Source organism: Lepisma saccharinum, chromosome 7 (genome assembly GCF_977018435.1).
Source record: "Lepisma saccharinum chromosome 7, izLepSacc3.1, whole genome shotgun sequence".
NCBI classification, from domain to species: Eukaryota; Metazoa; Arthropoda; class Insecta; order Zygentoma; family Lepismatidae; genus Lepisma; species Lepisma saccharinum.
The window spans coordinates 76,080,894-76,108,719 of NC_139235.1; the positions used below are offsets into that span (position 1 = coordinate 76,080,894).

Consider the following 27,826-nt stretch of genomic DNA (forward strand, 5'->3'; position numbering starts at 1 on the left):
TTTTGAATATTAGATGGTACCACTTTTTGCCAATACTGGTGCCAATACCATAGGCATGGCCCTGGCATACAGCCAAGAGCACGGACTTAAGACAGCCAGAAGAATTTATGCTGCTGCTGCATTAGTGTCAATACTCCTGCCCAGAAATGAAATTGTTCGGAAGTCTAAACCTTCGTGGGTTGCACGAGAAAAGTTACGTCGATAGTCACGCATGGTGCCAGAGACTGGGTTCTTAAAATATGTTCAATTAATGGTCTAAAATGTCAAACATTCAATTGTTACAATTATATCTTTTCTTACAACAATTTAGATTCCATATAACTTTAAAATTCTAACTATAAAAAGGCACTCTTCATTAGGCACGGAACGGCAGACCAGATTTTCAGTAAAAACTAGGTACGCCTGTAGTCGTGCATGAACTCTGACAGCAAGGGGCTTCAACGAACCCTCCTTAGCGGCTCGAAGATCTGCATAACACTGCATAAAACAAAATCGTGGTGTAAAAGAGGAAGATTACAAACTCTGCTAGACAGAGGGAGGGTGTTGTCAAGACAATCATTGATAAATGATGTTAAAATCACATACCTGGAACCAATGCAGGGTTAATGAGCTGCAGTGGTCTAATTGATAGGGCGTCTGACTGCCAGCTGGGAGACCCGGGTACGATTCCCGGGGTAGCTGATCTAAGGTCGGAATTTTTCCAGCCGTGTCCCTGCATAAAGCGGCTTTGAAGGTCACGCAGCCTCAAATCAATGGGTACCTGCGGTAACCCTGGGGAGTAAAGGCAGCTGGAGCACAGTGTTGATAACATCATATCCAAAATGGCAGACATCGAGAATATGTGCCTTTATGGCATGGTGCTATATGAACGGGAAACTTTGCCCTTTTTTTAAAAAAATTATTGAGGTGAAACTTGATATACAGGCTATGAAAACCAGGGGGAAGTGAATGCAGATAAAAAAAAGTTGAAATTTTTGCCACCAGATGGAAATATGGTGCTTAGAATTAAATTTCCCCACTCACAGCCCTCTGGAGCCCATTCAAAGCAATGGATTGCGGTGAAACTTTATATAGATGCTACTCAGACCACCTGGAAGTGAATGCCGATTAAAAAAAAATAGTTTAATGTGGTGCTGAAATAACAACAATTAGAAGTTGCACATGGGCTTTCTTTTGAGTTTATGTCAGTACAGCAATGTTCAATATGCATGCTGTCAATGTGAATGACCCTTTTGAAGCATAAGACAGCGTGATCAATGGTGGTGTCTGTAGAATCCTTCCCAGTAGCACCAAGAAAAGAAACTAATACCTCTGGGGCTGACGCCATATTGAAGACCTTACCATAGAGCTGGAACAACGGACACAGCAAGAAATTTGGATATCATGCAGGTCCTTTAATTCACTTGACATTATACAATAATTAAATACGTTTGCACACACACACACACACACTGATGAATACAAAAGCCCACATCCGACAGGCTAACTGAAAACGTCCTTCCCACTGCTGCAAGCCGACATGCACCATGCCGCTCTGCTATGAATATCACTCTCCCAGAATTCTGCTCACTCACAAGAAGTTCCCAGTGGGAGTAAACAGAAAACAAATGAGGAGCAGAAAGCAAAATTACATACAATCTTAAACATTCTCCTACCCGTTGAGGTGCGCAGCATCCAAACTAAATCATGAAAGTTCAATTGATCTTCCCATCTGGAAGAGGCACAATCTTGCTGAGAGCCCTTCGGTAAACTGCATCCTTGGTGCGAACCGCAGCTACACGAATTAAGTTGTCTTCTTCTATAATGCCCATTTTCCAGGATAATGGGGGTAGGTTGTCTTCTACAACCTTCTTTCAGAAGCACAAGTAGTCCTGGTTGCAGGTTGGGCTGCATGGTTGTCCACTTCTGACGCTGTTGCATACCATGAAGATAATCTCGGGACCAGTTTCTCCAAACCCTTTGTTGAACTCCTTGGCACCTGGAAAGTCTATTTTCCTTGAGATCAGTTAAGTCTGATTGAGGAAAGGAAGTGAGTGGACCACCAATAAGAAAGTGGCCTGGAGTGAGGTAATTAAATTCTTCATGAGCGTCAGTAAGAGGTCGAGAGTTTAAGCAAGCTTTGATTTCGCACAAAAAAGTTGACAGCTCTTCGTATGTCAGTACAGCATTCTTGGCAACTCTACGAAGATGGCACTTCATGGATTTTATGGCGCTTTCCCAGACACCACCGAATGATGGGTTACGTGGAGGTGAATTTTTCCACTGAAAGTTTTCTTGTGCTGCATACCTTTGAATATCTTCATTGAATCTTTGCGATTGAAATAGCAATTAAAGCTTCTGAAGTTTGTTCTTCGCTCCCTGAAATGTAGCATTATCGCTGATAATGGTGGAACACTTGCCTCGCCTTGCTGTAAAGCGTTGCAATGCTGCTACGAAAGCTTCAGAAGTAAGGTCTGTTACTAGCTCAAGATGTATTGCTCTAGTGGCCAGACACGTAAAAAGAGCGATGTAGCAATTCTTAAGTGATTTTACTCCTTATTGACCCTACTTTGATGACGTATGGTCCGGCATAGTCTATGCCCACATGATTAAATGCCTTGCTAGGTGTAACACTAATGGATGGGAGCTGTCCCATTAGCTGTTGTGTTGTGGATTCCTTCAAATGGTAACAAGCTAGACAGTGATGAATGATTTGCTTAATAACTTGTCGTATTCTAGGTATCCAGTACCTTTATCGAATGGATGAGATTAACAATTGAGGTGCTGCATGCATCAATCGTTCATCCTCTGAGGCAATTAGTAGACGGATGAAGTGACTCTTTGGATGTAAAATGATTTGATGCTTGCTGCTGAATCCCAAGTCGCTATTTTCTAGCCTACCTTCGAAACGAAGAATTCCCTGATTGTCCAGAAAGGAGTGTAAGTCCTTGGGGATACTTTTGTTGGATACTTGCCCTTTGGCAGTGAGATCATTTATCTCTTGATGAAAGAACGAAATTTGTGTCATAACGACGCATGTTTGAGTGGCATCTTCAATATCAATTGAAGAAAGTGGATTGTATTATTTGTTACTTGCATTTTTACAATTGCGAATGAATCTTTTACAGAGCGTTACAATCCTTAATAATTTGAAAAATCTAGAAAACTTGTTTATTATTTCCTGTGATTGCAGATGAGACACCAATGTGGTTACAGGAAGCTTTTGTTGTTCAGGTTGTCAGATGAGGATGATGGCCAGCATGTTTCATTTTCTTGCAACCAAGCTGGACCCTGAAACCATAGCGAATGATGATGATGATCTTGAGGTTTAACTCCACGGGAGATTAAATCCGTTGGATTATCCTTGGTAGGTTTGAGTAAGATCCTGAATTTGCACTACTCTGTTGGATGCAAAAGGCTTCCATCTGCTTGCTGGCGATCTGAGTCATGCATGCCAGAACTATTTGCAAATCTGTCCACAAATAAACATTGTTGATTATTAAGTCTCAAAATTGGCAGTCTTGTTGAGTAATTTGGCCAATAAGACCGAGGAGCACAGTTCCAATCTAGGAAGAGTGGGTTTCTTGATCGGAGCGACCCGTGATTTTGAGCACAGTAAGTGCACTTCGGTTTAACCTTCTTCGTTCGTTCAACGAACACACAAGCAACTGCCATAATTTTTCTATTCTTGACACAACCAGGTGCTAGGATGAAACGTGGTATTTGCATTTCACTGATGATTGATAGCTGCGAATAAAGATGAACCCATTCAACTTGAAGATTTTCTGGAAGCGGATCATCCCAGTTTATGTTGTGAAGCCACAACTGTTGTAAAAAAAAATAATTATACTTTATTGTTATTGGTGAAAGTAGTCCAATTGGATCAAATATCTAGGCAATAACACTGGCTACTTGACGTTTGGTTGGTTTGTGTGACATCATGTTAACAGACTTTGTTCCAATGTTAATCATGAAAGTGCCTGCCGAGGGATTCCATGAAACTCCTAGAGTTTTAATACCCTCTGTATGAAAATGAATAAGATTTTAAGTCTCTCTCAGTGATTCTGGAATAGCGATCAGTACTTCAGTGCTGTTGGAGCACCACTTTCGTAAGATGAATCCTCCTCTTTTCAGAAGTTCTGATAGATCTTGATAAAGTTATAACGCACCTTGCACGCTACTGCTTCTGCCAACATAATCATCAACATATAAATCATGCTGTAACACGTGAGATGCGTGTGGGAAGTTAACTTCTTCATCTTCAGCCAACTGCGTCAGACATCTGGTTGCTAAAAAGGCACTTGATGTAAGCCCATACAAGACTGTATTTAACTGAAATACCTTTACGAGTTCATGAAGAGAGTTTTTTCACAGAATGCATTGCAGTGGCCCGTCATCTGGATGTATAAGTAAGTATCATTCTATACATTCTTGCTATATCAGAAACCAATGCCACTTTGTGAGTTCAGAATCGCAGAACAATGGAAAACAAATCTTTCTGTATGGTATTTATGTGTATGCAATTTATCGATTCACTGCTTGTTGATGGTGAGCTCCCATAAAAAACAACACGTATTTTCGTTGTATTGGAATCCTTGAAAACACAATGATGCGGAATGTAAAATTTTGTTCTGTCATTTGTTTGTACATCATTTAAATTTCCTATGGGTTCCATGTGCCTCAGCTGGTAATATTCTTGCATAAATTCTGTATAATCAGCCTTTAATTGTGGTTGACGTTGAAGCCTCGTTTCTAATTGGTGAAAGCGAGTTAATACAGAGTGTGAGGAGTCGCGTAACAATGAACAATTCTTAAGTAATGGCAGCCTGACCGTATAACGGACACTTTCATCTCGTGTTACATTTTGCTGAAAATGTTGCTCGCAAGCAATTTCTTCTGGTGATTGCAGTTTCGTGTGGATCTCCTCTATGATCCAGAACTGTTGCAGCTGAGAATCTTCCTTTCTCGTGAAAAATGACCTAGTAATGCTATTGCTAGAAGATGTTGCTGGAATCTTCCCTGCAATAATTCATCCAAACTCTGTGTCTTGCAGAATGGGGAATTTCTTGTTCTCTTTTCAGGCTTCCATGACGGTAAAGAAAACCTCTGCACCAAGCAGAATCTGTATTTTGCCCGGCGAGCAAAATTTTGGGTCTGCCAAACGAATATCTATTGGAATGTTCCATTCAGATGCATCTTTTCTGAAGGCATTAGTCCTGTGATGGTTGGCAACACTGAGCATGAAATACGTGTCGTAAAATTGCTATTATTAGATCTGACATGGATCTCTACTGAATGACTCGATTCAGTTGATGAATTGTTGATTCCCTGAATGGGAACGCGATGCTTTACCTTTCGAAGACGATGACTTTGAACAACATCCTCAACAATGAAATTATTCTGACTCGCCACGTTCAAGAGAGCAAGACAATTAACCCAACTGCCCACTATATCTTGTACTTGAACAATTGCTGTAGCAAGTAGCACCTGTGACGCACTTTTCTGCTTAATTGAACAATAAGAAACTTGAGGTGCTTGATCTGAATGCTGTGAAGGATCGCTTGTATTGTTTACTATCGATGTGTTCACGTGACCTTCAGATGACGTCTCACGATGCTGGTTTACATTGGATACACCTTCATCAACATGAAGTAAAGTACTATGCTTCTGTTTACATCGTTTGCATACTCCATATTTACACTGTGGCGAGATGTGATTATTGCTGCTAAGACAATTAAAACATATGCAATTCTCACGTAAAAATTTGTACCTTTGTGAGATTGAAGCTTTCTTAAAGGCTGTGCAGGAAAATAAGCGATGTTTGCTTGTTTTACAAAACATGCACAATGAAGAATCTGTTGTAACATATGACTTCAAAAATTGTTGACATTTAGCAGTGTACTGTTTGTGCATAGTTGTAGATGATTTTGTTGCTACTTTGTTACCTTCACTCGTAACTGGATTAATCTTTTCAAGAACCTGGCATCTGTGCTCTAGAAAACTAAAAAGCTGATCTAATGAGCTAAATTCAGTATCATTACTTTCTAGTTCAAATACTCTTCTTGTTGCAGGTTCGAGATTTGAAACAAAATGCTGAACTAAAATTATATCAGTTAACGAAAAGTTCTCAGCTATCAATGTAAAATATAATTTACATGTGAGACTGCAATCAATATTTTATTGTCGTATCGTTCATTGAGTTGCTCCCAAGCAATAGCGTAATTTGCTTCTGTCATTGGCAAATTCTAAATTAGATGTAAGGCCTTGCCTTTCAACAATACGCGCAAATACTGAAACTTCTGAACATTGGAAATGTCTACATTGTTGTGTATCAGCGACACGAACGTGTCCTTGAAAGACACCCACTGCGTGTAATTACAGCTAAAATGTGGTAATGCAATTGCCGGAAGTTTCACCTGAGTACTTCCTCGTGATGCAGATTGTGTAGTTTCAGGGTAAACTGGCTTTGTGAAATGCTTGTCAATCAAAATTTGCATTCTTGTTTTCAAATCAAAATACGTGTGTTCAATTTCTTCTCTTGCTGCATTGTGTTCACCTTCGACTGACTGTAGTTCAATGCTGTCTTGAACTTCTTCTAATTATAGCCAAACCTCGTTTAAATGTTCCAAGTGAGTCTTGATTGCAAGAATGTTGCTTGATGCTTCATCATAAGTATCAACATACGAAGCTATAAATTTGAGGTTGCGCTTGTATGCATTTCTTTCTTTGATAAGATGCTGAATGTCGGCCATGGTTGCAAGGTAAGGAAAATACAAGGAAGGAAACGTAAAATGAACCAGACTTACTCACCGATTTGCTTCTTTGAAGGTCGCCTAGAAAGTCAATATCTCCTCCCACGACGGTGGTGAAGAAACAAAAAAAAAATGCATCGTGCGACGAAACGAGAGTTCCTGAAACAGCTGATTCAACCGTGGCGTGACGACTGATTCCAATGTTATCGCAACCGAGTTCAAGGTCACTGCGAAATGCACGTTGAATCAATGTCCGTTACAAAAGCGCAGAAAACAATGTACGTGTGCAAACTAAAAACACTGTTTCTGCTGTAACATGCTCACGATTAGCACTGTCACAACTGATGATCACTGTTCACTGCACGAAACACAAACTGTCACTATATCCAGAATGCGGAGGACCATAAATGTCTGTGGAATCCTTCCCGGTAGCACCAAGAAAAGAAACTACATACTATCATACAGGTCCTTTAATTCACTTGACATTATACAATAATTAAATATGTTTGCACACATACTGATGAATACAAAAGCCCACATCCGACAGGCTAAATGAAAATGTTCTTCCTGCTGCCGCAAGCCGACATGCACCATGCCGCTGTGCTATTAATATCACACTCCCTGAATTCCGCTCGCTCACAAGTAAAAAGAAACCAAATGAGGAGCGGAAAGCAAAATTACATACAATCTTAAACAGGTGGCATGAAGCATTTCCTGGAATGTTGTTCACTATGCACCAGATTTCATCGACATCATATGTCCATATAGTAGGGCATTAAACAATCAGAACTTGGGCTTCGAAGTTCTTCTCTGAACAAAAGTTAATTCTAATAAAAATATCAAAACAGTTGGTGAAAGTTAAGGGAGACATGTACACCATTACCACATTTCTTCTATATCACTGGTATGTGAACAGTTTGCTTCAAGTTTAGTATGCATATATTCTATTAGAATATATATTTACCTTTGATGATGATTGAAAGCAACTTTGGATTTTGATCATCGTCAATGCTCAAAGTGAGAGGGTAGGTAAGTACTGATGGTATCCCCCAACTGCCTCACTGTCACTATGTTAAATATAGGACCCCCCATGCTGAAATTAGCCTCAAAGTTACAGCAAATATTCCCACATCTAACAATAATGCAAGTTAAGCCTTGTGATAAGCCTTCTCCCACCAAAGCGGAGATTTTATGCAGACATTTTTGTATGAAGTCTTATGTCAATTTTGCAGGGTTCACCAAGGTGGGCCCAACCCACTTGAAAAAAAAAACCATTTTAAAACCCAGTGGATTTTTTCATTAACTTTGGTATTTCAATGATTTCTGAAATGAAGGAACGTCATACAGGTGTACATTAATGAAGATTGCATTTTAGATTCTTAGAATGCGATCACGACTGTCATTATAACTTGAGATTAATTTTGCTATCTAAAATGCACAAGACTTCTAAAATTGAAATAAAGTTGAACGAATATCAGAGCTCAGTACATTAATACAAATGTTTAATCTTTATTAAGAAATTATATAGGCCTATATTAAGCTGTAGATTCTGCAGTTACTTTCGAAAAAAGATTCCAATATGTATGTTGAAAAGCAATGTATTTATGTTTGCTCAATATTGAATACATTCGTTACTGCAATTTTTATACCAAATACAATAGAATTACATGATTACTACATTATTACAATAACACAACTATTACGTTCTACGTAACAGTGTATTTGAAAAAAAATCTACTATCGGGGAATACTATGTATACTATCTATGCTATCGCTATTTTATTATGCTTGTGACTGAAGAAGTGCAGTGGGTAGGTTGAGCGGCAATTACAAATGTGAATTATATTACATGTATTCACATTTTATTTATAAAAGCAAAACCTGAAGAAAAAAAATAAACCCAATTAAACCCACCTGGGCCCAGGCAGGTTTTTTTTTTTTAAAAAAAAAAATGTGTTTTCTCAAACCCTGCAATTTTGCCTGTCTGGACTGTCTGTGGGGACAAAGTGCTGCACGTTCTTCCCTTGTGAGTGGGGCAGTTTGGCAAAATCTAAATATTGGAGCACAATAGATATACCTTGTCCCAGCTAACTGTAGAGCAGGGCTGGCATATCGGCAGAGGAGGAGGAGGAAAATCTAGTGGTGAAAGCGCATCGTTGCCAACTGAACGGTCCTGACCGTACATGTACGGTAAAGACATTAGTCCAAACGCTAAATGAACGGCTTGTCAAAATTTGGGTAACACTTTCATATAGGTGTGATGGATTTCTTACTTTTTACAGGAGAAAGTACTTACGCAAATCATTTTCTGTAGCATTGTGGAAGTTCGTGAATGTAGTTTTGATCCATTTTAATGCAAATGCATGTTGTTTTCTGCGAAAATCTCTGTACGACACGCTGTTGCTGCTGCCACCATTTGCTTTCTGCACGACAGCACAATGTCCCATGCGTTAGATGACTTAAACCCCGTAGTCAGTGTTTCAAACCTCGCCGTGTTTTCACTATAACATGACATGTCGAGTATTTTTTTTTAAAATTTTTTAAACTATGCTTGCCTAACCTAACCTTACGGAAAATGGTTTGTGGGGCTAACGTGAATGATTTTTGGGACTAACGTGAATGGTTTCTGGGGCTAACATCAATGGTTTGCGAGGTATTAGCATAATTTCAAATCCAACGTTCGTCGAGGTATTTTCTTTCATCGTGGAATCTATTTGACCGGGAAATCATGTATTTTTCAAGAGAAATATCTCACCGACACACAATTGTCATTGTTTTCATTTGCCTCCCATACCTAAACCGGATGCAGCTTACGTTTCATGACGTAACCCCCTGTCAGTGTTTCCAACCCCTTTTTACACTATGCTTAACTAACCTAACCAAACCTAACCTTATCAGAAATGGTTTCTGGGGCTATCCATCAGCTACCCGTGCATAATGTATAATTTCCACCTGTGACGAACACAATAGTAGGTATTTTTCGGTGAAGAAGGTTGGAAACACTGCATACCCACGTTGAGTCAAGATGTGGCCGCCATATTGTGTGTTACAGAAGCGAGAAAAGGAATCAAAGAAATCACTCTGTATGTGAAAAATTGTGTTTGTTTTTGTGTAAAAAGCATAATGGCACCTTGAACTATGTTCCGCAATACACAATTGGTAAGTACGAACCATGCAAAACACAAAATATCTGATTTTAATGTGTCTCCGATATAACGAACTGTTACCCAAATCATCATCAGCTTTTTAGCTGTTCTAATTAGTCTCTCCAAGATTAGTTTTTTAAGTATTTAAAACAGAAAATTTTCTGGTAAATAATGAGCAGTTGTGCCGATCGCGGACCACTCAATTTCGCTAATTTTGAAATATCTACATGTGAGCACCAAATTTTAACTGCACATTCGTGATTAGGAGGCCAAAATTAGTAAGTATACCGAATTTCAAACAAATCTGAGATACTTCCGGTATTGTAAATATATACCCAGTAGCTATTCTAAAGCACTTTCTCATACTCCTCTAAAATTTGCAAAGAACCATTGAACATTCGGAACCGTTACCATGGCATGATGTAGCAGTGATATTGGCTAGACTCTACTTTTTGTCCTTATTGCCTTTTGGTGGTAACCCATGGGAGTTAACAACACTCCAGGCTCATCTTTGTGTCCGCGTTGTGAATGCGTGTGGTTTGCTCGTTTGCATTCTACGTGGTGATTGCTTCTTTGCGTTCGCGGTGTGTGTGTATGGTGCATGAAGAAGAACAGGTTCCAAAAACTTGTAGATAGTGTAAAATAAGTTTATCCCCAGTAATAATGTAGTGCATCGTTCAAAACCCTGCTTGCAGACAGCCGGCAGACACTTTCTGTTCACGATAACCCCACTAACCATTCACGGGTAGCACCACGAACCATTCACGGGTAGCCCCCAAAAACCATGCATGGATAGCAGCCAAAGTTCCAGTCCAAACAGTGCTCATTACTTTAAGGAAGGTTCAAATTTCGTGTGACAATGATTTCCAAAATTCTACGATAATTAGTCTTTGTGCTATGTGAAATCATAAAACAATCGGAACCGTTACCGTGCTTCTTCATCGAAAAATTTCCTGAGTACGTTCAATTACGCATATCCGGACAACAACAGTTTTTATCGATTTCCTCCTCAAGGTAATTTTTCCTCGCTTTGGGATTTACGTTGTTGAATTTCATATACAATAAGCTGTCCAACGATATATGACACGTATTCCTTAGGAAAAGGACGTAAAGTAGAGTCTTACCGAGGTTCCCTTTCGTGATTCATGTTTGATGGTTGTACAGATGAGCAAGGAAGAGGGAAGAATAGAAATACGTTGAGACACGTATATTCCGTTTAGATCCCGCATTCTTGACCCTGTATTTCAGAATTAAGTTATGACTCATCACGAAAAAAATAACAAAAACACATACCCGACGAGAAGGTTTTCTAGAACAGTTTTTTTTTAGTTTTTGCCGCTTTCTTGGTCGAACCTGTCGAACTCGACACTTGTGCACAATAAATACAGGTATGACTTATCGCACCCAACTCAAAAGCCTTCTTGCTCAAGTCTCGCCCTTCGTTGCACAGATTAAAATAAGTTGCTTCGTTGTTAGGTATACGATGCAATTTGTTCGACGTCACTAGTCGAAGGGCGGGGCAACAAGGTGGTTCAGAAGTGTGCTATAAGTAAACAGCAAACAACAGGGGTCATCTGCGCATTGCGCAATCGCAATCATGAGTTTTGTTTGAATATTTCTATTCTGTTTGTTTGTTTACTCGTTTATTTTATGGCCGAGTCTGCTGCCACGCACGTGTCAGCAGTAAGAATAAGCGTCAAATTTGCTGCTGCCACGTAATTCGTCTGCTAAGATGATGTTACAAATCTTAAGAACAGATTAAGACGAGAGAAATGCAAGTTTATGATTAGTGGGAATGAATGTATAGGTAATTTAGAACCTTTATCTTTAGAAAACATTTAGCGATATTATTTTAATGCTAACAGAACTTAACCTAACCTACTATTATTAGAAGAAGAATGCTGAGGGACCTAATCTTAAAACATTTTTGTGAAAGTAATTGCTACAACTTCACAGTATGTGTTACAGACGTAATTGCATACATAGCATGATGAAATCACGATAAAACAAAGACCGAGTCTACTGCCATGCGCATCTTTTTTGAGGTTCCAGCAGAAAAAGAACGTGGCAGCAGACACTGCCTTAATTTATCCTTACTTACCATGCAAATTACCATTGTGGAAAAATATGCAGCTCAAAGCCATTCAACGAACATCAGAACACCCTTTGCCAGGCACGTATCCAGAAATTCCTTTCGGGGGGGCTCAACACCAATTTTTTAAGGGGTATAGTAAGAACCTCACAATTGTGTGTTTAAGACCAGAGGTGGCAATTGGGTTCCAAAACGGGGGGGGGGGGGGTGCGGAGGGCGTTGCAAGGAAAGTTTACTTTCTCTTGGTAGCCTAGGCTCAACATTAAGAGGTCATAATGTTGAGGCAAAAAAATAAAAAATGGGGAACAACTATCTCTTAAATCGTTGCCACTGTAAGGCTTTCATTTTAATCAGAACGTGAAATCGGAACATTTTTTACCACTCGACTCCTCTGTTTCCATGCATTAATATTGTGTGCCGGAACCATCTCAGTATGTGTGTTTGTCCATTTCATCTCATCAGACATAAAAACATCTATGGTGTCTTTCAGTGTTTTTACGAAGCTGTTACACATGCACGGGATGGACAATCCACTCGACAACGCGAGATTCAAATTGTGGGCTGCGAACTGGATGCAGACAGCTCTCAAATATTTCTCTCTGATTCGAGCCTGAACACCACTAACGTGTCTTGTCCTCCCATTTTTCAGCTCTTATAAAAGCCGAAACCTACCAAATTGTTCAGATTCAGGCCTTAGCACTCACAAGTGTTCAAAAATGCCTGTCACAGCTTCCGCTGTCTTGTCATATATCGGCACAAAACAAGGGAAGTCTTCTCGAATACAGGTGGATCACGAAACAATTAATGCACAGTCAAAACCCTTCCGTTCCCAACACATGTAATGTTTCGTCTCCCAGTATGATGAAATGCTTACTCATTTATCTCCAGTGACGTGCCCAAGGGAGGTTTGGTGAGGTAATAACCCCATTTGACCCAGTATTCCCCCTCTCCCTTCCAAAAATCCTGGGCAAGCCTCTCTTTATCTCGGACATTTTTGAAAATCAACTCACCATAAGTTTTTATCATCGTATTGGAGATTGAAGTAAGATGCGTTCTTCCTGCAGGTTTGGATATGATCCTTTAGGGTGCTGTCGTCTGCCTGCCTTCACACCTAACCTTAACAAGACCCTAATTTTCCATCCTTGTGACTTGGATTTTCAAGACTTAGGAAGGTTTCAGACCGAAGGGACACGCGATACATGTCGATTGGAATGGGCCAATCAACAGCAACGTTTCACACCGTAGCGACACAAAATGCCGCACAAACCTAATTTCGATTTGTGAAATCCTCAGGCGACAAAGTGTGAAATCTCCCTTATTAGGCCACTGTCATTGTCACCTCGAAGTAGTAGCTCTTGGTGACCACAGAAAAAATTATCCTCAATAGGTGATAATGCTCCTCAGTTTTCTTCTCTCTCCTATATTTTCTGTGCTTGTTCACTATACAGGCAACACCTTACGATTTGATATACACAGGACATGTACTATGTAGACATTTTAACGAAAAATCGGTTGAAGTGAAGGATGGCTAGGTGGCTCAGTTGGTAGAGCCTGCAATTTCCGCCTAAAATGTCTACATATGCAACATCTTCTTGCTTTCTCTTCTCGACATTCATAAAATTTTTGGCTGTCTCTTTATGGTAGTTAAGTGTTTGAATGTGTTTCGAACCCAGTAGGCTTAAACTAAAGTATTTTTTATGCCATGAAATTCTCGGAATATACGAAATTGAGTTCTGGCAAAACTAAATCATCACTCAAAACTTTGCTTTTCAGTTGATCTATGCAGTTTATTTCTGTTTTAATAAACCACTCCAATATCCGGTACTGCTGAAATATTCACTTTAGAGAGAGACCTTGGATCTCTTCGGCCCTCGAACCGAACTTGCACTACACTGAGGCCCCTGAAATTCTGCTGTCGTCAATGTCTTCATTTTCGAATCACTATATCTTATAAAGCAATCAGAGGATGCTGACTGATCTGATCACCAACGACTGTATGAATTGTCACACTTACCTCTGAAATCTCATTAACCGATTCTTTGTACAAATCAACCGAAAAATTGAATCTGCGTATTTATATCCTCATTATATTCTAGAACGTTCCGCAGATAAAATGATTCGTTAATATCGCCAGTAGTTGACTCCTTCTCTCATTCAAGAACGTACCCCCTCCCGCCTTCCAGAGATTAGAAATTACAACGAATCGCCCTAAGTGTGGCGCTACCTTTGTTGTGCAGCTTCCAAATGCTGGCAAGTATCTACATAGTGCTCAAGTACGCTGCGAGAACACCGAAAGCACAAGAAAAGTGTACGTGTAATATTATCAACAACAGGGTTATAGAACATTCTCCGTCTTGCCTCGATAATTGTCTATCTCCTTAAATCATCGTCACATTATTCAAAAAGCCAAAAACCTGATTTTATCTAGTTTAAAATAAAAAAAAAATCCTGGGGGGGGGGGGGGCTCGAGCCTCCTGATTCCCACCTTGGATACGTGCTATTGACAATAATAGGGTTATAGAACACTCTCCGTTTTGTCTCGATAATTATTTCTCTCAGATTTATAAATTTATTATCTTCACATTATTCAAGACGTCAAAAATCTAATTTTATCTAGTGTAAATTGAAAAAATTTCTGAGGGAGGGGGGGGGCTCGAGCCATTAACTATAACAGGGGTATAAAACATGCTCTGTCTTGCCTCGATAATTATTTCTCTCCTTAAATTATTGTCACATTATTTTATTTCACACCACAAGAAATCAAAAACCTCTTTTTATCTAGTGTAAACCTAAAACTTTCGGGGGGGGGGGCTCGAGCCCCTAAGCCCCCCTCTGGATACGTGCCTGCCCTTTGCAACTGCTGAGAGTAGAGGTGAGCAGTGATGGACTGACCAGGTGGAAGGAGCTCGTAATGCACCACTTGCCGACAATTCCACCATACAGAGAGCATAACCTTTCGTGGGTGCAGAGGTGGTCTTGAGGTGTGAGGAACAGGGTTACGTGGCGACAACCAATGTCTGGTACGCTTGGGAGTGTCATAGAGGACGCACTTTTCGTCACCAGTGAGCAAGCGATCAAATATGGGTGTGCCGAGTGAGCAAAGACAAACAGGCTGTCACTCGTTATTCCTTGTTGGCTGCCAACAATGTGTGGGGTACCCACTTGCTTAACTTGTATGACTTCCCTATCCCATGCAGGTGCAGTCTGACTGTTTCAGTGGAAACATGGAACCTTTCTGCAAGTTAATCACACGTTAGACCACTGTCCTCCTAGACGGCTGCTTTCAGGGCCTCGTCATTCAACACATGTGGTCGTCCACTGCGAGGTTCATCCGAAAGGCTCACATCTCCCGAACAGAATTTCTGGAACCAATGCCTGGCAGTGCGTTCGTTCCAGGGTTGGCATGTTTAAAACAAAAGTGTTTAAAACACTTTGTTTTAAACGTTTAAAACACACGGCTTTGTTTTTTTTACAAATTTTTAAACGTTTAAAACAATGTGTAACTAATATCTGAATACGCAATGCGTGATTTTGATCATGACGTGATTTTTATTTCTCTTGCGATACGATTCATTAAGCATTGGTTTGTATAACTGAATGAAGCGCAGATGGTTACTTTTGGTAACATAATTTTGTACTTGGAAAAGATAAATTGATTTGGAGAATTTATTATGACACTGTAGATTGTTTTCTGCTATATAAACTGTTCAGGCAGCAGGAAATATTTCACCCTGATTTTTCCAGGACGAGGATAGTAATTCAATAATATTTAGTTTCTTGAAATTTAGATGAATATGAATCCTAATCTACTTCAACAGTGACGGAAAAATGGGGCTATTTCCCCCAACCTTTCTCCCTGCAGTAGAGGTGTGCGGGATCCCGAAAAGTCGGGACCGGGATCGGGGGCAAAACAGGCCCGTAGCTAGAGGGGGCAGGGGGCAACTGCCCCCCTTGAGAGCCTGCTTTGGCACACCTGTGAAAAATACAGAACACATTCCTACCTGAAATTCTCAATAATCTTTACAATTATATCATGTGTTACTCTAGCAACATAACAAAGACACTTATTGATTTTGTGATTTATTAAGGTGTGCGGGATTCCGTATAATGTCGTATCATGATTGGGGGGAGGGGGGAATTCCCTTCCAGATTTAGACTTCGGAAAATGATTTCGCAATTTTCAGTATCTGGAAGAGTTGTGACATTTTGAGTAGTCTGGTATTAAAGGTGGCTAACGATGTCGGATGTTTTTCTTGGGATGTGTTGCTATGAACTGGGAACTGCTTAAATTTTTGCTTCATGTGATAGAGAGAGGGAGTGGATATTTGATTTTTGTTACGTATCGTTGATTTTCTGCCACTTCTAGCTAATTGCAACAATGACTGATGACGTGGAATTGATGAAGAGACACTCACAAACAGTGCCGCAACCACAGGGGGGCATGGGGCATTGCCCCCCCCGACCTTGGACGGAAGCATACATTGAAGTAAAAAAACAATACTAGGAGAATCTAAGAATGGCAGGACAATTAGATACTCATGATGGAATTAGTTTTTACGTGTTCCTTGCATTTTTCTTACAGACGGCCAAGGGGACTTGCAAGGGGCAATAGCCCCCTCCATTTCAAATTTTATACAAATAACAATACATTTCGTAAAATGTTCTTGCTCGCTTCGCTCGCAATATCTGCTATTCTTATAGTCCAAGTTCAGCCTATGGGGCGGCGGGAGTCGGCCCTGGGAGCCAAATGATCTATAGTAAAAAAAAATGTTAAAGAGAATGCCATGGCGCCCCGTAAAGTTATTTGCGCCCTATTAAAATAATTTCTTTCTATGAAATTTAATATGAAATATTAAAGATGACACTGTAATCCAAGAAGTCATTGATCAGTCAAGGGATTCCTATTTGTTTGTCAGGTAAAACATGTATTTCAACTATAATATAATACAATTCACACAATATTTTACAAAATGGTTAACGTAACCAGTAGGCAAACATTGTCTGAGGTAATGCAAGAGTCTCCCCTTTGAAGGAAATAGAGTCCGTGGTGGACTGTTTTAATGTTTTAGCAAGTACAAAAAAAGTATTACAAATTTTTACACAATTCATCAAAGTGTAGATAATATGTAGCCATTATTATTTAATTAATTCCATTTTTCCAGCATAACACAATACAATGGTGTTGTTGGATTCACATTATAGATACCTTTGTGAGTAAAAATCTTGCATCCTGGAAACCAGAGGGAATCATTATTATGATTAATGGGACGTCAAAAACTTTTTTGGTTACCTTGTAGATATGTATTCCTTTCTTTCCGTCTGTGGTCTAACCAAATCAAAGAAGCGCAAGATAAAAGCCTTTGGGGAGGGGGGGGGGGTCGAAGCCTCACCAAAGACTATGGTTTTGGACACCTCACTTTGTATTCGAGAATTAATTAATTTGCTTCAATCAAATTGTTGAAACCCCACTCGAAAAAATCGAGTGGACGGGTGAGCAAAGGCAAGGCCCTTCCCGCTAAGTGAATAATATGAATTACACAAAAATTACATATACATAATTTCATCCGAATTACATTAATTACTATACACAATTTATTATTCCAAGTGAATCTGATACAGGTTCTTAGCAGAAGTCCAGTTTCCAAATTCAGCCTCTTTTTGGATGAGTGCCATTTTAATGATTGTGAGTGGGGACTGTAATCAATAGGTAGCCTAAAAATGTAATTATTGGCATCTATTGCATGTAAAATGCTTATTAATCATGGACGTTGTCACGTGCCAGTTTCGATGAGACAATGAAAGTTGCAAGGAGGAATGGTTTCTCGGAAGCGACGATAGATGGCAGCACGCCATATAAAGAAGAGCAGAGTTCATTGTACAAACTAGGAGCGGAGAAGAGCGATTATATATATTATAGTAAATAAATAAAAAATATATAAAGGAAGAGTATAAAAATTATAGAAGGAGTGAATAAAATGTTGTATATAGCAAATTAAGATAATTAAGAACATGCTCACATATGAAACGTTTAGGAAAGTTATTAGGTGAGCAATTGAATTCAGAAATGCATCTCTTTTGATTTCTCTGACGAGGAGAACATCGTCAGTGTTTTGGTTGTTTGTCCCCGGTGGCGCTGTGTCAAATTAGACGCCCCGAAGCACTTTTCGGTTGCGCTCTTTAATAGTCGCACTGGGCCATTGGTAGCGCTTGTTATTAGCGATCCTGGTTATTCCCCTTTGGTCGTTAAATAGGAGGTGGCGCTATTGTCAGTTTAGTCGACCCTACTCTTTCTACAAGTATAGCTTGTATTGTTTGCCAAAGAAGCGGGGAAAGCGAGCGCATAAATAATATTACGCTTTAAAAAAGGAAAGATAATAAATTAAAAGAAGAAGAAGCCTTTTCCATATTAAAGGAAGAAGCCTTTTGATAATAAAAGAAGAAGAAGCCTTTTTGATAAAAAAGGAAGAAGAAGCCTTTTCCATATTAAAAGAAGAAGCCTTTTCGAATATATATATATATATATATATATATATATATATATATATATATTCTCTGTATTTTGTATAGTTCTCAGAATATAGATCCGCATTTAACTATATCCTCTTGGCTATAAAATGCTTTTTTATTTGGAATTCTCAAATAAAGAACCTATCCCCCTGAGATTAAGATATCTGTAGCCGTGGTAAATAACATTTAAGTACGTACCCACAAAGGGCGTAGCATTAGTGGCGACCAACGTTGCGGCTAGCAGAATTGTGACTGCGAAAGCAAAGAGAGAGAAAGCCAAGATGGAGAAAGCAAATAAAGTCGAGGACGAGGACAGATAAACTATAATGGAGGAAATGGAAGACAGAAAGGAAATATTGAACTGTTGTGGAAAAGAGGGAAATAAGGAAGAAACTATCCTATGCAGCTCATGCAAAGAAATGAAACATTGGCTATGTGAGAAGATAAGAAGAGAAAAAGTACATAGGAATACGTGAAAGAGGAGATTACGTATGCAAAAACTGCAAGGAAGAAAGGATAAAAGAGAAAGAAGGAATGGAAAAAGGAGAAGATAAAATGAAAGAAACACAAAAGAAGACGGAAGATGTGAACATGATAGAAATGCTCCAGAAGTTATCAATGAAGATAGAATAAAAGATAGATGAGAATAGCAGAGAAGCAAAAGAGAATAATAGAAGACTCGAAGAGAATAATAGAAGACTCGATGAAAAAATGGAAGAAAATAGCAGAAGATTAGAAAGAGAATTAAAAACACAGATAGAAGAGAATAACAGAGAAGCAAAAGATAATAATAGAAGACTCGAAGAAAAGATAGATGAAAGCAGTAGAAAGTTAGAAGAAAGTAATAAAAAGATGGAAGGAAGGCTCGAGGAAAACAGCAGGAAATTGGAAGCATCGAGGTCCGAAACTCATGAGATGTTCTTGAGATTGAGTGAGACGTGTGAAGGAAATAGAAAGTCGTTGGAAAGCAAGATAGAAGAAACAACGTTGTTAATCGAGAGTATAAGTTTAGATACAAATAGAAGAATAGAAGAGGAGGTTTCGAATCTCAAAGAGGAGAATAAACAAAGAAACGAATATTTGGAGAGGAAGCTGGTCGAAAGTAAATCTCAAATAGAATTAGCCGTTTCAGGAATAAAAGAAAACGAAAGCAAGATAGAGGAAGCTAAGCTCCTGATAGAAGATAGAAGTTTGGAAGTGAATAATAGAATCGAAAGGGAAGTTCTAAAACTCAGAGAAGAAAACTCGCATGGATTTCAAGAAGCTCAAGAAAAAACTCTGAGAATAGAAAAGGAGATTGTGGAAAATCGAACCAAAATGAATGCAGCAGATAAGAGAGGAAAGGAAATGGATAGAAAAATAAACGGAACAGTATCCAGGATGGATAAGACAGAGAAGAGAATGGAAAAAGTGGAAAAAAGATTAGGGAATATATCAGTAAAAGAAAGGAACGATAGATCCAACTTTCGATGCAGCGAGGAAGAGACATATATCAAGAAAGAGGTAAAAGAAGAAAGCTCTAGCGATGAGTCTACAACAGAAGAAGAAAGGAAAAAAGATTATGGGAAAAGATCTTACCAAAGGAGAAAGAGAAAGTGGAAGAGTAGTGAAGAAGGAAGCAACAATGAGAAATTTTTAGATACGCTAGAAGAAGAATACAAAGGCTGTGAAAGATATAAATCAAGGAAACCTAGACCACAGGAATTACAGCATATGCCTAAATTTAATGGAAATATATCAGAAAAATGTCCAAGGAAATTCCTGAAGGCGCTTACCACGAACATACGTCTGATGAGAATCCCAGATCACATGACTCTTAGTCTCATTGACACGTGTTTCGAACAGTCAGCAGCCGGGTGGTACCAATTAAACCAACACAAATGCAAAGACTTTCGAGAATTTAGTAGAAAGTTTTTAGATTACTATTGTAGCAAAGACATCAAGAAAAGGCAATTGGAAGCCCTAATACGAAAACACATCGACTGGTCGAAAATTGAAAGTCTGGAGGAACGTACATGGGAAACTTTGAGAAGCTTTAAGAATTTGAAAGAAGAATGCAGTGAAGAGGAATTAGTGAAACAAGTAATCCAGACGCTACCAATAAGAATCCAAAGAGCTATAGCGGCGGTGAAAATAAAGAAAGTGGACGACTTAATAGAATACCTAAGGACAGAAGATATGTTGAAGAAAACTCAAAACTCTTGGGATAGAGAGAGGAATGACAGGGATGGTCGACCTTATTCAAAGAGACGTTATAATGAAGAAGATAATAGCAACAGGCAAAAGTTCCGAAGACAAGAGCTCGAGGTTAGAAATCTGGATTTGAGAGGTCAGGACCAGGATAGAGGAAGAGGAACCAACTTGAGAAATAGGAACGATTACGTCAGGAATCAAGAGTTTGTTGGAGATGGAAGGTACCAGGGACATGATAGGGCATATAGAGGCCGAAATAGGTTCCAAAGACATGGCAGAAGGGGAAGTCCTAGATGGAGAGAGGAAAGAGAAGAAAGACAGCAGAATGGACGAGCATCCAATGATGAAACTGAGAGAAGAAATATATCTCAGGACGAAGAGAGAAACGAGGCAATGGAACTAACAAGAAGCTATTGTACTGATGGAAGAAGGTTCCAAGGAAGATCGCACGGAGGAGAACATTTGGAGAACGCCCAGAATAATCGAGCGTCAAACATGTAATGCTCTTGCAGCAATCCCCAGGTGTGAGCTAATGAAAAGGAACATGAAATGAGGGGAGAAACAATAGAGAAACCCAGCGATAGTTTAGAATTATGTTTAGTAGGAGAACCAGACTTTGGAAGACTAAAACCTGGGAGAACGTTTTATGTTAAAGCTAAAATAATAGAACTGGAAGTTAAATGTTTGGTAGATTGTGGAAGCGAAGTGGAAGTCATGAGTTACGAATGCTGGAAGAAAATAAGAGAGAAGTACCCGCAAGCTAGATTAGATACATGCGAGAAAGACAGGATTAGATTGGTCATGGCAGCCGGCAAGGATGAATACAAGATACAGGGATCAATAAAAATCATGATGAATATTCAAGGTGAAAATTTCTCAGTAAATTTCTTAGTGGTGAAAGGATTACGGTGTGAGATTATTTTAGGAGTGTCTTTCCTAGAAAAGTATGATGGGCACATTCATGTCAAAGAGAGAAGGCTAAATGTTGAATTGGAAGAGTCGTGTAGACTTGATATCCCTATGGAGACAATATGTGACAAGTCGACAAAAGAAATGTGTGTTCGAAAACAAGGTCTTGTGGTTAACAAAAGGGACGTTATGTATAAAGAAAGTGAATACGACGAAGATAAACATAGAGAAATAAAGGAAAAAGAAAGTGAATATGTGGCGTCCGTTAAAGAAATAGAAGATAAAGTGAGCGAATGCATAGAAATCTCGGAAAACGAGAGAAGAGAATTGAGAAATGTACTTGTCAAACATAGGAACTTATTTAGCCAGCGACCTGGACTTACGAATGTGTATTCATATGAAATAGAGGTAAACACAAATCAGCCCATAGTATCTAGGCAATATTCTATACCGTTTACCAAGAGGAAAGCTGTTGAAGAAGAGCTACAGAAATGGCTAGACTGGGATATCATAGAAGATTCAAATAGTATTCACATAAGCCCCATGCATGTAGTGAATAAGCCAAATGGAGGCGTGAGACCTGTTTTGGACCTGAGAGAGCTAAATAAGCATGTATTACTACCACGAAATCAAGTAGAAAAAATTAATGAGTTGTTGCATTCATTTGCGGGAAGTAAGTACTTCACATCTTTTGATTTAACACTAGGATACTTCCAGGTGGAGATTGAAGAAAAGTCTAGAAAATACACAGCATTTAGGTATGGGTCCAGGTTATTGCAATTTAAAAGACTACCTTACAGACTAAATTCATCGGTGTCGGCATTTACAACGGCGCTAAACAGAATATTTGGTCTGGAAACAAAGTCATGGTTAGCAATATATGTAGATGACATGTGTATACATTCAAAGGACTGGATGGATCATATAAGCAAAATAGACTGGGTTTTATGTAAATTGAAAGAAGCAGGACTTACTGTTAAGTTAGAAAAATGTTCGTTTGCAAAGAAAGAAATCAAGTTCCTAGGGCATATAGTGTCTGGAGGAAACGTAAGACTTTGTAGCGATAAAAATGAGGCTATAAAATGTTTTCCAAAGCCTACAACCAGGAAACAATTGCAAAGATTCCTAGGGATATGCAATTGGAGGAACAAATTTATTAGGAATTTCGCTTCAAAAGCCAAGCCTTTATACGATCTTTTGAGAAAGGATGTGAAATGGAAATGGGCACAAGAGGAGGAAAAGGCTTTTAATGTATTAAAAGAAGACCCGACATCTAGTCCAGCTATAGGCCAGCCAGATTTTGAAAAACTTTTCATCATAGGAACAGACGCATCGAATATAGGTCTAGGGGCCTATCTCTTCCAGAAAACTGAGGATGGAGAAGATGTTGTAATTCAATATGCGAGTGGTGCACTGAAAGCGTTTGAAAGGGCGTATACGATTAGCGAACTGGAATGTTTGGCCATCATATTCGGCATTGAAAAGTTTGCAGTTTACTTAAAAGGAAGAAAATTTAAAATTCTTTGCGACCATAAGAGTCTTATATGGTTAAACTCTGCAAGGCAATGGAATCCTTGCTTGACAAGATGGGCATTACTTCTCCAGGAATATAGTTTCGAAGTAGTGGATATTAAAGGAAAGGACAATAAAATTGCAGATGCCCTAAGTAGATCCCCTCTACATATGACGCAGGAACCAGAAGAAGTGTTGAAGTTATCCATAAATGCAATCATGGATGAAGAACTCGGGAACATATCCAGACAGGAATGGATAGAAAGCATGAAGAAAGATGAAGAATTAAGTGGCATCTTAAATGTCCTGAATGGAGATAGAAATGAAAATAGAAAGAAAATGAGACGTGCAAAGATACAAGGAAAATATGTAATTAAGGAAGGAATGATTTTTAGAGTAAGCATAGAGAAATCCAATCAAGTGCAACTCTGCGTACCTGGCGCACTAATTGAGAAAGTACTCGCAGAAGTGCATGAGAAGTCTGGACATTTCGGGATTGATAAAACATTGAGACTTGCCCGGAGATTTTTCTTCTGGAAATATATGAAGAGAAACGTGGTGGATCATGTAAGAAACTGTATGCTATGTATCAAAACTAAACCTTCAAAAATAAAAATGGAAAGAGAAGAGTTACACGTTAACTGCAAAAAATCCTTTAGATATGATATCTATTGATTTGATTGGACCTCTCCCAAGATCACGAGGATTTACATATATTCTCACTTGCGTCGACGTATACAGTAAGTTTGTGATTTGTTATAACCTCAAGAAGGCTACAGCAAAGGAGATAGTGAAATATCTAGAAGAAGGGTTTGTCAAACATTATGGAGTTCCATTAAAAATTCTCACTGATAATGGTACACAATTTGTATCCGAATACTTTAAAGATTATCTGAAGTTTAAAGGAATTAAGATGATAAACGTTACTAGGTATCATCCAAGTTCGATCCCGATAGAGAGATATAACGGGGAAATAGTAAGAATTCTAAGAATGTTATGTCATGACAATCATACGAAGTGGTCTACAGCAGTTAACAGAGCAATAAGATGGATAAATAACTCTATATCTGAGGAAACAAAGAAGAGTGCGTCTGAATTGTTTCTGGGGGTATATGGAAGAACCTAGCATCTTCAAAGATTTTGATTGGCTGAGGGAAGTAATATCCAAAGAAGAGACTAAGGAAGTATTACTAGACATATACATTAAGAGAATGAAGAAAATGAACAAGAAAGCAGAGAATGGTATGAAAATAAAATTAAAAAAGGGAGACTTAGTATTTTGCAAAACACACCCAATGAGCAAAGCATCAGAGAAAGCAATCAAGAAATTGTTCTTCATATATGAAGGTCCATACGAAATCATGAATTTGTTTCGGAACACAGCGGTAGTAAAGCATACAGAAACAAAGATAGAGAGAAGGGAAAACCTGGAGAATATCCGGAGGTACAACTGCACGGAGGAAGTAAAAAAGAGCTTAGTTAATGAATAATAGAAACAGTAAGAGAAGTCACATAGAACGAGGGAAAAATTTATAAATTTACAAATGAACTTTCCAATATATAAATTTTTCATCCTCAAGGAGGGGGATATTGTGTTACGTGCCAGTTTCGATGACACAATGAAAGTTGCAAGGAGGAATGGTTTCTCGGAAGCGACGATAGATGGCAGCACGCCATATAAAGAAGAGCAGAGTTCATTGTACAAACTAGGAGCGGAGAAGAGCGATTATATATATTATAGTAAATAAATAGAAAATATATAAAGGAAGAGTATAAAAATTATAGAAGGAGTGAATAAAATGTTGTATATAGCAAATTAAGATAATTAAGAACATGCTCATATAAGAAACGTTTAGGAAAGTTATTAGGTGAGCAATTGAATTCAGAAATGCATCTTTTTTGATTTCTCTGACGAGGAGAACATCGTCAGTGTTTTGGTTGTTTGTCCCCGGTGGCGCTGTGTCAAATTAGACGCCCCGAAGCACTTTTCGGTTGCGCTCTTTATTAGTCGCACTGGGCCATTGGTAGCGCTTGTTATTAGCGATCCTGGTTATTCACCTTTGGTCGTTAAATAGGAGGTGGCGCTATTGTCAGTTTAGTCGACCCTACTCTTTCTACAAGTATAGCTTGTATTGTTTGCCAAAGAAGCGGGGAAAGCGAGCGCATAAATAATATTACGCTTTAAAAAAGGAAAGATAATAAATTAAAAGAAGAAGAAGCCTTTTTGATAAAAAAAGGAAGAAGAAGCCTTTTGCATATTAAAAGAAGAAGCCTTTTGATAATAAAAGAAGAAGCCTTTTCCATATTAAAAGAAGAAGAAGCCTTTTTGATAATCAAAGAAGAAGAAGCCTTGTTGATAGTCAAAGAAGAAGAAGCCTTTTCGATAATCAAAGAAGAAGAAGCCCTTTTGATAATCAAAGAAGAAGAAGCCTTTTCGATTATACATACATATATATATATATATATATATATATTCTCTGTATTTTGTATAGTTCTCAGAATATAGATCCGCATTTAACTATATCCTCTTGGCTATAAAACGCTTTTTTATTTGGAATTCTCAAATAAAGAACCTATCTCCCTGAGATTAAGATATCTGTAGCCGTGGTAAATAACATTTAAGTACGTACCCACAAAGGGCGTAGCAACGTCCGCAGGATTTTTTCCAGAGAGGGGCAAGGAAGGTATTTTTTTCCAGGGGGGGCAAACGAAGGCAAATTTTCACCAAAAATAGTGTTGTTCCATAAAAAACATTGCTTTAATTTGAAGTTATGGTGTTCATGCAATAATTAACACATATTATTGTGGCTAAAATGAAATTATATGTGTGAAATACATATTTTTTGGATGACTTTCACTTTCCAGGGGGGGGGGAGAACGCCACCCCCCTTCCGGACGCTCATGTTATTGATGTATAAAATTATTCTATTATATTCTATTTGGTGAGGAAACTCACTTTCCTAACAATGGAAAATTTCTTGCAGATGCGCACGAGAGGAAAATTATTTACCTAAATACAAGATCCATTAACCTCGGATCGGTCACGCTCGCTTTTGAGTCACATAGTCTGCCGTTGGTGAGCGCAGTATTCACCCTTGCTTTTGAGGCATATTTCACATTATTTTCATTTATTGAAATTTATTTTTTGGACTTCTACTGATCTGTTTATTATATCCCATATTATATATTACATTTTTGTTTCAAAATGTTTATTTGGTAACAGTTTCATACATCGGAGACACATTTCTTCAATTTTACACCAGAAACTACTGACGGAAATGAATTTCTCTAAGGTTTACAACGTTCGTCGATGTACTTTCTTTCATCGTGGAATATATTTGACCAGAAAATCATGTATTTTTCAAGAGAAATATCTCACGGACGCACAATTGGCATTCCTGACATTCATTTGCTTCCCCTACGGGAAACGGATGCTGCATATGTTTGATGACGTAAGCCCCTGTCAGTGTTTCAACCCCCCCTTTTTTTACTATGCTTGCCTAACGTAACCAAACCTAACCTAACCTTATCGGAAATGATTCGTGGGGCTATCCGTGAATGGTTTGTGGGGCTATCCGTCAGCTACCTGTGCATAATGTATAGTTTGCACAAGTGACGAACACGATAGTAGGTATTTTTCAGTGAAGAAGGTTGAAACGCTGCATACCCACAACTTGAGTCAAGATGTGGCCGCCATATTGTGTGTTCCGGAAGCGAAGAAAGGAATAAAAAAAAGCACTCAGAATGTGAAAAATTGCATTTGTTTTCGTGTAAAAAGCTTAATGGCACCTTGAACTATGTTCCGCAATACACAATTGGTAAGTACGAACCATGCGAAACACAAAATATGCAATTTTAATGTGTCTCCGATCTATGAAACTGGTACCGTTTATTTTCTTTGAAACAACATAATAATCGTTATTGCAATAATAATTTTATATCGTTGAAGCGAACAACTCTTATCAAAAAGCACGTGTTACTCAAAGCTGCCCTCACTATTTAAAATCACTTAAGACACTTTTAGTATTTTCTCCTAACTCACTATAAACAGCGTAGATTTATTGACTAAATAATGCACAAACCTAAATAAAAAATGTAACATGTTAGGTCGCTAGTGAGCTCTTGCTCACTCTGACAACAGTTGTTTCACAATGATCTCTCTCATACTGCAGTTTACATCATCTCATTAGAATGTGATCAGGTCACTCCGTGACACACTTAGTTAGCTGGAGAAAACCTTAGGCCAATATTTTAAATACTGTTAATTTTAGCAGAAAACCTTAGGCCAATATTTTAAATACTGTTAATATGGCACTTCATTAAATTGAAAGTGAGCGCAGCCCTCACCCACGACCAATCATGGGTTGATACCTCACTTGAACTTAAACTTAATACTAAAATGTTTGTCCTTACTTTTGTTTAAAGTTGCTTTTTTATGTAACAATCTGCTTAGTTATGTTGTAAGCAGTCACCTATCTAGAACTATATTTCGGTGGGAAACCAAGTATCTCACATGTGACAATAATAATAGGTAATTAATAATCATTATTGTTATTATTGGCTGAGCAGATAAGGTAAAAAGTTTATGTCTAGTTATGATCACTTTTGAATAAAAAGTTTGTATAAATTTGTGTAAAAACCACTGTCCTACTAGAGAAATTATTTAAAAAAAAAAAAAAAAAAGGATTGGATTATTGATTGAATACGAAAATGTTGGCAGGTTGAGCTGATGAATA

The 27,826-nt window shown here is 38.5% G+C and overlaps 1 protein-coding gene across 2 annotated transcripts in view; it reads right to left on the bottom strand.

The window, feature by feature from the left end:
* LOC145989935 (uncharacterized) overlaps positions 1–11,313 on the bottom strand; it is a 39,821-nt gene extending 28,508 nt beyond the window's left edge. Inside the window, exon 1 of one of the 2 annotated variants that reach the window (XM_083125464.1) lies at positions 11,171–11,313. The gene's annotated coding sequence lies outside the window, so the exon portion shown is untranslated. Of the gene's footprint in view, positions 1–11,001; positions 11,147–11,170 lie in introns of those variants that run through there. The other variant, XM_083125465.1, reaches the window with a different exon arrangement.
* Positions 11,314–27,826: the final 16,513 nt, after the last annotated feature.